The 13,231-nt window shown below is 37.4% G+C and overlaps 1 long non-coding RNA gene and 1 pseudogene across 1 annotated transcript; one reads left to right on the top strand and one right to left on the bottom strand.

The window, feature by feature from the left end:
- Positions 1-329: 329 nt before the first annotated feature.
- LOC143653117 (uncharacterized) lies at positions 330-7,301 on the bottom strand. Its single transcript, XR_013161109.1, has 3 exons — positions 7,236-7,301; positions 2,310-2,375; positions 330-427 (listed from the first exon to the last, which is right to left on the bottom strand). It is a non-coding gene; the product is annotated as an uncharacterized LOC143653117 (long non-coding RNA).
- Positions 7,302-11,499: 4,198 nt separating this feature from the next.
- LOC143653379 (10 kDa heat shock protein, mitochondrial pseudogene) lies at positions 11,500-12,992 on the top strand (annotated as a pseudogene).
- The last annotated feature ends 239 nt before the right edge of the window (positions 12,993-13,231 follow it).

Genomic DNA, 13,231 nt, shown 5'->3' on the forward strand with positions numbered 1-13,231 from the left:
TCACAGTAATAATTTTTAAAAATTTTAATTCTCTCTGTGCCTTTGATTGTCAATAGCATATACCTGAATTTGCATGTGTTAAGTTCACACAAAATAAGGTTCTACTGTACAATGTAGCCATATAAAATGTCATGGAAAGACAGGAAAATGCTTAACAATATAATAAATAAGAAAACTGAAAACAGAACCATTTTACCTTTATACAATACATATCAAAAGGAAAATGTACAAATATGTTACTTGTGGTTACTTCTGGTCATTTGATCTTTTTTCTTCATACTTTTCTGTATTTTCTAAGTCTTCCACAATGAACAGGTGATTAAGATGAAAAATGGCTACATCAAAAGTGAATGCAGGGCGGGTCACAACGGCTCAGTGGAAGAGTTCTCACCTGCCATGCCAGAGACCTGTGTTCAATTCCCGGTGCCTGCCCAGGCAAAAAAAACAAAAAAAGTGAATGTATTCCTGCCTCCCCACATATGCCAAGCCTCTTATCTGTCTCCAAATTCACCCCCTTTCCTGTCCTACTTCTCTTCTATCTAAATTGATAGGTTCAAAACATGTGTTCTCAAAAACAAACTTCTTGACCAATTTCTGTTCAAGAAATTCAGATTCAGAGAACCTGAATTTGACCAGATTAGTAAAAAAATAGATTAGCTCTCTGCTTCAAGGAAAGTGAGGAAAGACAGATCACTTGGTTAGGTATACTTGGTTAGCTATACATTCCATCTTAGGCTCTATATCCAATCAAGGAAAGTGCATCCCTTAGAAGAATCCATGTCTAAGAATGTTACATCAAATATATTTTCCTTTCTCTGTTAACTACCTACTCTTGAAAGATAAATGATGATAAAACTGCTCCTTCCTTACCTACCACCCAATTTTAATTTTAAATTATATAATTTAAATATAATATATTTATATCCAAGCTATTCTCATTCATATATAGATTTATGACCAAAATAATAAACAGTAATTAATCTCTGTGCTGATTTGAAGCTATTATGTACTCCAGAAAAGCCATATCTTTTAATCTTCATTCACTATTGCTGGATGGGATCTCTTTGATTGTCTCCATGGAGATGTGATCCACCCAATTTTAGGTGGTAACTTTTGATTAGTGGATTTCTATGGAGATGTACCTCTACCCATTCAAGGTAGGACTGCTTACCAGAGCCTTTTAAGAGGGAACCGTTTTGGAAAAATCCCATAACTAGATGAGCCCACACAGCTAGAGACCTTTGGGAGATGAAGGAAAGTGCTTCCAGGGGAACTTTAAGAAACAAGAAACTGGTAAAGAAAGCTAGTAGATGTGGCCATGTGCCTTTCCAGCTGAGAGAGAAACCCCAAACATTATCGGCCTTCTTGAGCCAAGGCATCTCTCAGGATGCCTTAATTTGAACATTTTTACATCCTTGAAACTGTAAACTTTCAACCTAATAACTTCCCTTTTTAAAAGCCATTGCATTTCAGGTATATTGCATTCCAGCAGCTTTTACAAACTACAGCAATTTCCAAGCACCTTTCTGTGTAGTACTTCCTAGAATATTATCCCCCTATAGTCCCACACTAGATTCTCACAGGTTATCTTCAAAAACTTGAGGTGGAATTCTTAAGGTAAGTTCCAGGTCCAATTAATTAGGAAAATGACAAAATTAAATAGTTTTACTGTAAGCCTTCCCAGGGACATTAATTTGCTAAATATACCTTGATAATAGGAAGGCAGGGAGTAAAAACAACCTGTGACCTTTCCTCTCAAGTATTGAATCAAAACTTCTATCCACAGAATTTTGTTATTCTCCTTATCGAGTCTAGTTTTCTGAGGAACATAGTTGAGGATTTCTATTCTAAGACACAAGGTTGCATCACTTTACCTGCTAAACAAACTGTTTGGATTATCTCGGTAGATGCCCACAGTAAGGGGCTACTCTCTGATGGTATCAACCGGAATTAAGCTTCTGCCCAAACCTGACTCCATATTTCTGGTGTAGAGACTCTGACTGCATGCTGAAATGAGACACTTGACACAAGTTGACTTGTTTGTCTCACATGAAGGAGGCCACATCAGACTGAGTGTTCCCCACTCCTGCTCATAGCAGATTCACTATCTAGGATATTCAAACCCCTCTCAGGGCTATCACAGTACCTCACCACTGTTAACATGTTTTCAAGTTATTGATCAGCTTACTCCAGCCCTATCACTGGGGCCCTTGAAATGCACCTGTACCATATGTTCAGTTTGTGTGACCACTTGCAGTTTAACAATAATGGAAAAGGTTACAGCAAAAGTTACTTGATAATGAACTCACCGTCAGAATCGATCCCCTTCATCTCTTTCTGGTCCACACACCGCAGTAAGGCAGCTTGTTCACTAGCTATTGCAGAAAGAGATCATTTCCTTTATTTATTTATTTATTTTTGGTAATGGCCAAAACAGAAAATGTAGAAAATTATATAGGCCTATTTTCAAAAGTCAGTACTCTGGGGGTGCAAGGGTAATTCAGTGGTAGAATTCTCACCTGCCATGCGAGAGACCTGGGTTCAATTCCCGGTCCATGCATTTCCCAAAAATCAAACAAATAAGCGAAAACAAACAAGCAATGCAAAAAATTCAACACACGATATTGCAATAATGGGATATATACATGGAAAATAATGAAATATGACCCCATGATACAACATACAAGAAAAAAAAAAAGTCAGTATTCCATCCTGACCATTCCTGGGAATGATGCTTCTTTCATCCCTAACAGCAACTTCAACCCGTGTAATTGGCACATTTTCTGGGTAGCAGCCTGAGAAAAACTGAGCCCAGGGTATTCAAACTCAATTTTAGTAACATTTTATTTTTAAAATGTCATGTCCCACTTATACCTAGTCCTTCCCTTCAAAATATCTGGGTACAAGTAGGGGATGACCTTTTTAGTTTAGCAGAAGCAGAAGAGTACAACCAGGTAAAAGATTGAAAAACAACCTAGAAAGTGGAGTTTGTGCCGGAACCAACCCATGATGTTGATTTCTATCCTGGGACATGTCCACACTGATCACAAAAATCTTAACCAATAAAATCACTGATTATGGTCAGAAGTAAATATGTACCTCCAAGGCAACAAGTGAATGAACATAGTCTCCAAGGGACTTAATCCAAGCTCTCTGATCTACTCCATACCAAGAAAAAAATAACACTGTCCAGCTTAAAACAGCATTTGCCAGGCAATGCCAGAACCTGTTGGTATGGAGCAGGGCTGTTGGAGAGGGTTGAGTTACAGAGAATAGAAGAGCTCAGTGAGAAAGGAAAGAAAACAAATGAATGTATTTAAACTAGGTATCATAACCACTAAATCCAGCTCTGATACAGTTTCAAAAAACAGCATCATAACTAACTACAAATAAGTTTAATAACTTAGAAATTATCCTCATCAAAGCACTGGACTCTAATCAATGTCTAACAAAGCAACAAGCAACCCAGGTCCATATGAGAAAATAACAAATTACTAGGTTACATCACACAAGGGAGAAAACAATATGAAAAGATACAATTGCAAAGAGAAAATAAATTGAGTAAATATTGTCACAAAATAATATTTTCCAGAGGATTTACCATATGCTGCCTTTTAAAATATAATCTCATATAAAATTATAAAAGTTGAAATGCTATATATATAATTTAATTTATATTACATAAATGTATCCTATAAAATAATTTATTACATGCATAATCATATTTGTTTATTCATATTTCTTCTATAAAAGTTTGTGCACTGTATAAAATAATGTGCATTTACATATTAAATCATCTCATATATATTCTTTAAATTTATGCATATATGCGTATGTAATAAATGAACAGGATATCATATAATCTAATTCAGTTCTACATCTCAGATATATTTCATCCCATATGCTATTGCTAGGGACATTTTTAATTGAAAAGATCAAGGCTTCCCACTTATTTTTTTATCTCCTTTGAATGCTTTACATGACTCTTTCTGCATTTTAATCAGGGTTTCGTGCTAAAAGGCTACAATCTGCAATTCTAAAAGAGAATCCTTTTTCAGGCTTATTTGAACCTTTTACCCAACGATCACCACCTCCGACTTGAGAGACTGTCAGGAAATGTATAACAATTGCCAATGCCTTTGGTCAGCAAACACATTCTCAGATTATATGATCAAAAGTACTGAGAAGCCAGGAAAATCTAAAGGAAAGCCCTTGTTCTAGTTGCTAGCTGCCAGAATGTAACATACCAGAGACAGATCACCAGCTTTTAATAAAAGGGGATTTATTTCATTAGTTCTTCAGAGGAAAGGCAGCTAACTTTCCACTGAGGTTCTTTCTTATGTGGGGAGGCACAGGATGGTCTCTGCTGGCCTTCTCTCCAGGCCTCTGGGTTCCATCAACTTTTCCTGGGGTGGTTTCTTTCTGCAGCTCCAAAGGCCTGGGTTGAGATGCAAGTGCTGAGATGAGGAATGCCGAGCTGCTTGGTCTGTGCTATGTTGAGCACTCTCATTTAAGCACCAGCTAATTAAGTCAAACATCATTCATTGCAGCAGGCACATCTCCTAGCCAACTGCAGATGTAATGAGCAACAGATGAGGTTCACATACTATGTCCGCTACAATGAAACTAGTGACTTCACCTGGCCAAGTTGACAACTGAATCTAACTACCACATCCCTAAACTGGAAAGACTTAGGGACACCTCCTCTACAATCCTCTGTGCCATCCTATCTAATGTTTGTGAGAGGGCTCCTCTCTTTCTGCTCACTGCCACCCTGCTAATATAGCGTTGCCCCAGTGTACAAGGCAAGAGAGAGTTACAAGTTTTCATTTCTGTTTACCCGCCATGTCTATTTTCCTCCTTGAGGACACTTGTGCCAAAAATTTCAAAGGAAAAGATTTTACGAAAAATGCTTTGTACTAAGGGCAAAATTATCCACAGTTATTAACTGTAAAGTGAATTTTATAAGCATGTCTGAAAATACAAACTCTGTTCCAGTTAATCCTAGTTAATATATTTGAGTGAGAAACATTTCAGACAGCTCAATTGCTGAGGTCCTACAATCCTTCAGTGTTCAGTTCTGTTCAGGATAATTGCCCTTATCCATTACATGGATATTTCCATCCCAAAGACCAAAACCCCTTCTTTTATTAAGCACTTGCTCTGGCACCTGCCCAATAAATTCTATCTAATTTTAGTTCTAATAGGGTCATCTTTTTTACAAGAAAGTCTGACAAATCCACTATTTTATTTTCTCACTTTCAATGAACTGATATTACATTATTGGCATATTGATTTATTTCACTTAGCTTTCCTTTATGTTCATTCAAACTGCTTTGACCACAAGTAGGTATGAATAGTAGAGTATTAACATTCAAACTCACACAGCTGAGAAAAAGATGTAGCCTTTTGAGAATGCTTATGGGTCTTCATCCTTTCCTATGTATCTGACAGGTTATGAGCAACATTATATTTTTAGATAAAAGGATAAAATTACAGAGACACCATAAACATACTACCTCTGACCTCCCTGAGACTTCGGTCTGTCTCATCCCACTGACAACTGCATTCCTAAGGCCCAGGACATAGCTTCCCCTCTGTGAAAGCCTGTGCTCTGAAATACTTGATTAGCGTAACTTCTAGCTATGGATAATATTTAGCCTTAATAAGTTACATGAACTAAGGTGTTTTTGCAATCATGATGCTATCTCATAAAATGAAAGAAATTTCTAAGTGGAAAAACTGGCTGATTCTTTAATATATACTTAATCTCTAATACAGACAAATAAAACAAAAGGCAAACAAGTATTTAACTGTAACTCCAATAGATAAGTGAGGGCTGCCTGCCACACAGCAGAAAAGCAAGGACTCAAACCCAGGGCTGCTGGTACACAACCTCATCTAGTTCTGCCACCAGTGCTTCCCTGCACATCTTTGCCCAGAGTGTTCAACTACTATAAGAGCAATAGTAACAACAATACTAACAATAACAGTGACAACACTGATATTTATTAACCACTTACTTATATAACAGATAATCTGTTACATGTTTTGCATTGTGCTGGTTTGAAATTATTATGCACCCCAGAAAAGACTAGTTCTTCTAATCCTGATTCAATATTGTAGGATGGAACCTTTTGATTAGATTGTTTCCATGGAGATATGATTCACTCAACTGTGGGTGTGACCTTTCGAGTGGGTTGTTTACATGGAGATGTGACACATCCAATTGTGGGTATGACTTTTTGATTAGATGGAGGTGTGACTCCACCCATTTAAAACAGGTCTTGATTAGTTTATTGGAGTTTTTAAAAAGGGAAACAGTTTAGAGAAACCTCAGAAGTGGCAAAGCCAACAGGAGACCCAGACATCCAGAGATAGATGCAGAAGGAAAACACCCCCAAGGAAGCTGTTTGAAACCAGATGCCAAGGATACCAAAAGTCAGCAGCCACATGCCTTCCTAGGTGACAAAGATGTTCTGAACCCATCGACCCTTTCAGAGTCAAGGTATTTCTCTCTGGATGCCTTAGCTTGAACATTTTATTGGCCTTAGAACTTTAAACTTGACACTGAATAAATCCCCTTTATAAAAGCTGATCCATTTCTGGTATATTGCATTCCAGCAGCTTTAACAAACCAAACAAAACCATAAATGCATTTTCTCACTTAATTTTTACAGCATTAGTATGGGATAAGTATTAAGTATTATTTCCATTTTCTGAAGAGGAAATTAAGGTTTATGGAAGTTAAGAAATTTACTTTAGGTCACAGATCAAGAAAATACTGTTAACTGCATTTAGAGGGCAATCTGTGACTCTCATCATTATGTCATTTTCTTTTTTTTGCTGTATGGCATGGTCACATTTCATTATTTTTTCATTATTTTTCCATATGAGTAGCCCCTTATTGCAGCACCATTTGTTGAATTTTTTGTTTGTTTTGCTTATTTGTTTGTTTTGGGGGAAGTGCATGGACTGGGAACTGAACCTGGGTCTCCCATGTGGCAGGAAAGAATTCTACCACTGAACTATCCTTGCACCTCCTTTCATTCCTTTCTTGATGAAAATATCTATTTTCTCTTCCTCTTCTTCCATCTCCAATAGCTAAAATACCCACTAACAGAATATATCCTAATTACTTCCCTTGGGATCATTCCCAAATGTCAAAAACTGAAAATTTTAAGTCATAAAAACCGTATCTGTCAAGAGATTTTTTACATGAACATATTATTTACATATCCAAAGGAATTCAGCATTGTGCCACACAAAGTATTTGAAACTTCAGCAGAAAGCCGCAAACTGTTTCATAAAGCAAAGATGCATATATTATTATACCACAATCTGAAACAAAAATGATTCCCCTAAAATTCCTAACAATGATAATGGCCAACATTCAGTAATGCTAAATTCATTTCCTTGGGACTGCTATTCAATACTGCAAGATTCATTTTCTTGGGTGTACCAATTCACATTAGATTTTAAACTCAAAACAAGCCACAAAAAAAGGCCAGAAGTGGGAAGATGCAGCAATTCCGCTGGGTTTGAGTGGGGCATGCTGGCAAATCACTGCTTCATGCTAAAGATAATTCACAAAGAATTACTATTATGAATATTAAGAGGCATGATCTGTTGGTCTGCACACAGAAATCAGAAAATATGGTGTTTTGATGCATCAACTGGTATTGAGTCACATCAGTTAATAAAGACTGTTCATCATTTGATACCTGGAACTTTCTTGACTAATTCATTCCACTCTACTTTCACACAGACCAGTTATACACAAATTTGTTACCTTTAAAACTTAGACTTTTACACACACAGCATCTATTAAAAAGTAGAGTCATAAAAGGTTCTAGAATGTCTCATTAAGATCTCTTTATATGCATCAGATAAAACCTGTGCTGTCAATTGTTAATGATAAAATATGCCTGAAAAAAAATAAAAGGAACTAGACATTTTAGGCAAAAGCACAGACTCAGCTTTTGTTTGGAACTTTGAGGTAATGAAGGCCTGTCTCCTACTTGTGCCAGAATTCCTTCCATGTAATCATCAGTTGACTAACTCTAGCTATGGGAAGACACCTGGTTAATTTAATTGCTTATGGCCCTAACTGTCAGAAAGTTCTTTCTTTTATGATGGGGAACTCTTGGGAGATCATTTGATAGCTAATAAGTTTTCACTGCCATGGAAACCAGACTAAGTTTACTATCTATGGGTTTAAGACACACAAAGATCTATGTGTCCCTTCAAATAGGGTGCCACATACAACTAGGGACAGGAAGGCAGAATGTCTGAAAACTTCGGGCTTTAAGCCCTTTTGTCTAGAAACAATGTGTGCTTTATATTTATATTTCCATGCACCAAATGATGAATGGGAGTTAAGCTTAAATATGGCCATATGTACACAATTTCTTTCCTGAGACAAGAAATACAAAGATGTATTGCCTTCCACCTCCTGCTGAACCGACTGACCAATGCTGGAAAAGTCCCAGTTGCAGGTGGCAGACACCCAGTAAGTCATCTTTCTCTCCCTATTGATGATTGAGCCATACCCCTGAACCTAGGTCAGGTTAGACAATTGAAGAGCAGCACCTTAAGGCAGTGGGCATGTGTTGTATAAGTGGCACCTATATATGTCTGGTCACAAGATTTTATTTTAAAAAGTAAACAATGAAGTATGTGGCCAATCTTGGTTTCTTCGCGTCTTGAAATGTCTTTTACAACCACGAAAATAATCAAGATTCTCTTTTGTAGAAAGCGGAAGCTCTTGTCCACTAAGATAGTTTGTGCAGCAGTAAAAAATTATAAGCAGGCTACAGAGGCTTGGTAGGCAGAGTTCACACCTGCCGTGCTGGAGACCCGGGTTCGATTCCTGATACCTGCCCACGTGAAAAAAAAAAAATTAACCCCAAATATACTAAGACTTAAATATATAATGAAATATAGATCAGTATAGTTACACAGAGACCTAAGGTAGTGGAGAACTCCCTGTTTTAGTTCGCTAGCTGCCAGAATGCATTATACCAGAAATGGAATGCCTTTTAAAAAGGGGAATTTAATAAATTTTAGTTAACAGTTTTAGGCCATGAAAATGTTCCAATTAAAGCAAGTCTATAGAAATGTCCACTCTAAGGCATCCAGGGAAAGATACCTTGATTCAAGAAGGCCAATGAATTTCGGGGTTTTTCTCTCAAATGGAAAGGCACATGGCAAGCATGGTCAGGGTTTCTCTCTAGGCTGAAACGGCACATGGCAAACACAGCATCATCTGCTAGCTTCCTCTCCCCAGGAGTCATCTTCCTTCTTCATCTCCAGAAGTCACTGGCTGGTGGACTCTCTGCTTCATGATTCTGCAGTGTCCTCTGCTTTCTTGTGGCTCTGTAGTTCTTCTTTGCTCTCTCTGAATCTCCCACTTTCTCCAAAATGTTTCCTCTTTTATAGGATTCCTGTAAACCTAATCAAGACCCACATAGAATAGGTGGAGACACATCTCCACCTAATCCAGTCTAACACCCACTCTTGAGTGAGTCAAATTTCCATAAAGATAATCTAATTAAAGCTTCCAACATACAGTACTGAACAGGGATTAGAAGAAATGGCTGCCTTTACAAAATGGGATTAGGATTAAAACATGGCTTTCCTAGGGGACATACATCCTTTCAAAGCGGCACACTCCCCAATTTAAACTGTACCATCTTGAAAATGTTGCCTCCTTGCTACAAATGGTAGGAGAAAAGAGTACTGGTGTGTCTCACAGCAATCAGTCATAGACCAGAAATAATGATGACCCTTCTACTGATGTCCCATTTTCCACAACTAATAGAATCTTCCATCTGCTAAGAGGAGAAGCATACTTGAGAGGGTAACCTATCACATTATAACTCAGTTCCCTGGAATTTTTCATTCTAAAATGTAAATATTCCTAATTACGTCATGTGTTTTTCAAATGGTATGATTTTCACTGTTCTTCTCAACCAGGCTTCCTTGAACTGGTTTTCTACTTTAAAGATTTTTAAGCTGGGTACATGAGCCCCTTAAATCCATAGGCAGGATTTTGTGACCATACCATTTTGCAAAGGAAAAAAAAAAATAGAGCTTTCAATAGATCTTAGAGGTGTACTCCTAAAAAAAGACTAGGAACCACTATTCAGTTCTCTCCTCACTCTTTCTAGAATGCGGGAGACTAGAATGAAATTGCCCAACTGACACAAAAGTCTAAACAACATAGTTCTATTACCTATTCTGATACTTAAAGACCATTATTAAGTTAACCAACATCTACGTTCAATTTTTTTTTGACAGATTTTTGGCATACACTGAATTTTTGGACCAAAAAAAAGGAAAAGAAATAAAGTGTATATCACTTGCACAGCTAACGAATTTTGCCTTTACTTACACAAATGCTTTCAAGCTATTTTAATTGTTCTTCTGGTTTACATCCAAAACTATCTATATCATTTTCAAGGGTTCAAATCACATCTTTTTGAATACTTACTGATTCCAACATAAAGCATATTAGCTATCCTTCCCACCAAACTTTGAGTCTTCTGCATACCATCTACATATGCATATAAGTACACAAGTATAGGACAGGGAACTGCAAAGACACATACCACAGAACACATCACATGAAAGTTCTTTCCAAGATGATGTAACTGCACATAAACATACGTTGGGCATTCTCCCCCTTTTTACTTCTGCTCCCATATATGCAGCTGTTCTTGTTTACTTTCCTAATATGGTGGCTTCTCACTTCTATTAGTGGATCTTAGAAGTAAGCTCTTTAAAAGTCCCATCCCCTAAAGTCTGTGTGATACCTCCAAGAGTTCTGACTTCTACCCCGTAGGAGCTTTTTTAGATCTTGTTTTTTTCCTAATTTCCTACAACTAAAATATGCTTTTTAATATTGAGTTTTCTACAGCTCTATCACAAAATAGGATGCAAACCAAGATAATTAATATCTCTGGGACTCACTTCCTTCACCTAATAAATGAAATGATAGACTAAATTATCTTAAAGTTCCTTACTCTAGGACTGTATGAATCTCTGGCCTTTGCTAGCCCTTTTCTTTCAAGGAGTTCAAAGAATTCCATTGTTGGAACTGTACTCATGCAGATGAAGAAACTAATGTCTAAAGAGATTATGGGGTTTTCTACATTGAAATTCCTAGTTCAGTGTGGAACCAGGAAGATTACTCCAATAATATTAATATTTCCTCTGAAAAATAGCCAACCTCCCCTTGAGAGGTTTTAAAATGTTCCGTGTGCTAAATAACAGTAATAATTATTTAATCTTAGCTAATGCTTACTATCAATACATTACATTTGCTGTTGGCTATAGAAGTGTAAGTGGGTCCAAAAATTTGCCAAGATTAATTGTGCAATGATTCAATGACATTTATGTTACACCATCCCACAAATCAAAACAAAAAAACCACTGATGTCACTTGAAAACACCATATTTAACCAGACACAAATAGGTGTAACCTACTGGCTAAACATGTTCAAAGTACATGACCCTACTGTAATTTTACATGACCAATATGTTCCAACACCTTCATGTGAGCTGAAGATCACAGGTAATAGCAGAGCCCATTATTTAATTATTATTTTTATACAAACATGACTATCATTATTTTTATAAATAAGGCAAAAACACTCCAGTAAGTAAATAAAATATATTAATTTTTTTATTTTAATTCTCCTCTACCTTTATTTTTTTCTATTGCCAAAAGCATATACCTGAATCACCATGTGTCAAGTTCGCATAAAAGGAGTTCCTGCTGTTATTTGTCCCAGGCAGGCATTGCCCTTGATGTAATAAGTCCCCAAACTACCTGTTCAAGTCTCATAGCAGAAAGTTTTCCGTATTTCCCCTCTTCCCTCATAAAGGGCATGTCAAGGGACACAATTTACCAGAATAGTTCCCTATTTAAAGTATCCAGAAATCATTTCAGTTACGAGATGCTCTCATTTCAAGAAAGAAGAAAAGTCATTAATTTTACTTTACCTTATTAAAAAAACAAAGGATATGAGTCTAAAAGAGCAAGTGGCTTTAAATATATTTTGCAATATGCTCCTTACTAAAGACTCATTAAAAGCTTTAAATCAGCCCTAGTCCAGTCCAGTCAGTGGTAAAATGGGAATTGTTCCCAGAAGAAACCTGTATTGACCATTCTCCTCTTGCCTTACCTTACCTAAACCTTGCTTGTAATAATGCAATCGCTAATGAAAATCCATAATCTTCAAATCATTTCATTTAAAGATAAGTATAAATAAGATCCAAATCACAGGCCTCAACACTCTCAGACAAGGTAGATTTCCAACCCAGCTGCGCTCAGCTCCAGAACTTTCCAGAAAGTGCCACCACTCTCTGCTAGGCAGGGATTAAGTTGCGTCATTTCAGGGAAGGGGCAAAGGGATGATTCTTTCACCTGACTGGCAGTTTAGAAAAGCCTCGAAGGGCCTCCTTTTTAATTCCAGCTGCTAGTCCCGGGTCAGCATCCGTCTCTGTGCTGCGGGGAGGAAGCACGACAGGCGCAGGCGCAGACGCGGGCGCGCCAGGCTCGGCAGGTGTGGGCGGGCGCCTGCGCACTAGGCGGCCTTTTCCCTGGTCCAGTGTCTGGAGGCTTGGGCTGCACGGCTCTAGTCCTCGCGGAGCCCAGTACAAGTTAAGGGAGCTGGACGCGTGGCAGAACAGACATCTAGAGAGTGTCTTCCCCTCTTTGACCAAGTCTTGGTTTAAAGGAGCGCAGCCAAAACTGTAGCCAAAGGAGGCATCATGCTTCTGGAAAAATCTTAAGGAAAAATATTGTAAGAAATAGTAGTAGCTGTTGGATCAAGATCTAAAGGAATGGGTGGAGAGATTCAACCATTTGTCATGAGAGTTGAGAATGTTCCTCTCCCGTAATATGGAGGAACGAAAATGGCTCCAAATAACAAGGGTATTTCTTATTTAGAGATGGTGACATTCGTGAGAAGTATGTAGACTGAAATAAACCACTATTGAAGTGGCATCAGGTGAAGCTGCCCATTCCATTGAAGTTCTGAAATCTTCCATTATGTAAGTAATTTGTGTCTCTCTTCTATAATAAACTAATGCTATGCAAACTAATGATATCCAGTGTCCCTAAAATTTAGCTTTGCTGTGTTGATATAAACATTTTCAAGTAAAGATATGTAAACAATAAAGTATAAATAAGGTCATCATTGGTGTATTTTTCATGGGGATT

This window comes from Tamandua tetradactyla, chromosome 13 (genome assembly GCF_023851605.1).
Source record: "Tamandua tetradactyla isolate mTamTet1 chromosome 13, mTamTet1.pri, whole genome shotgun sequence".
Classification (NCBI taxonomy): domain Eukaryota; kingdom Metazoa; phylum Chordata; class Mammalia; order Pilosa; family Myrmecophagidae; genus Tamandua; species Tamandua tetradactyla.